This window comes from Trypanosoma equiperdum (genome assembly GCF_001457755.1).
Source record: "Trypanosoma equiperdum strain OVI genome assembly, contig: ctg_1554, whole genome shotgun sequence".
Taxonomy (NCBI): domain Eukaryota; phylum Euglenozoa; class Kinetoplastea; order Trypanosomatida; family Trypanosomatidae; genus Trypanosoma; species Trypanosoma equiperdum.
Genome location: NW_027123565.1, coordinates 33,392 through 33,810, shown reverse-complemented (window position 1 = coordinate 33,810; position 419 = coordinate 33,392).

Here is a 419-nt window from a genome sequence, read left to right as displayed (position 1 = left end):
TTTTTTTTTTTTCGTTTTCCCTTCCCACCATTTCTGTTTGTTAGCAGCAGTGGATTCACCAAATGGTCACGGGAATCATAGTGTGAGTAGTGACAAAAAAAAACGGATAAGAAAAAGAAAACAGATGAATCAAATGCAATTAGAAGAAAAAAAAAGGCAAAGGTGAGAGGAAAGAACCATATTTGAGAAATACCATAAGTGATAATGTTGTGCATGGTTTATTCTTATTCTTCTTCCGTGGTTCCTCTTCTGTAAATATGGAGGGTGATTAGTAACGAGAAAAGGGAAACATATGGAGTGACGGAGGAAAATGTGCGGAAGGGGGGTGTTTATATACATATATTATTTTGCTTTCGTTAGAGGTTCGCTCAAGAAGAGGATGAGTGACTTCAACTTTCACAATGTACACACGTTGCAAT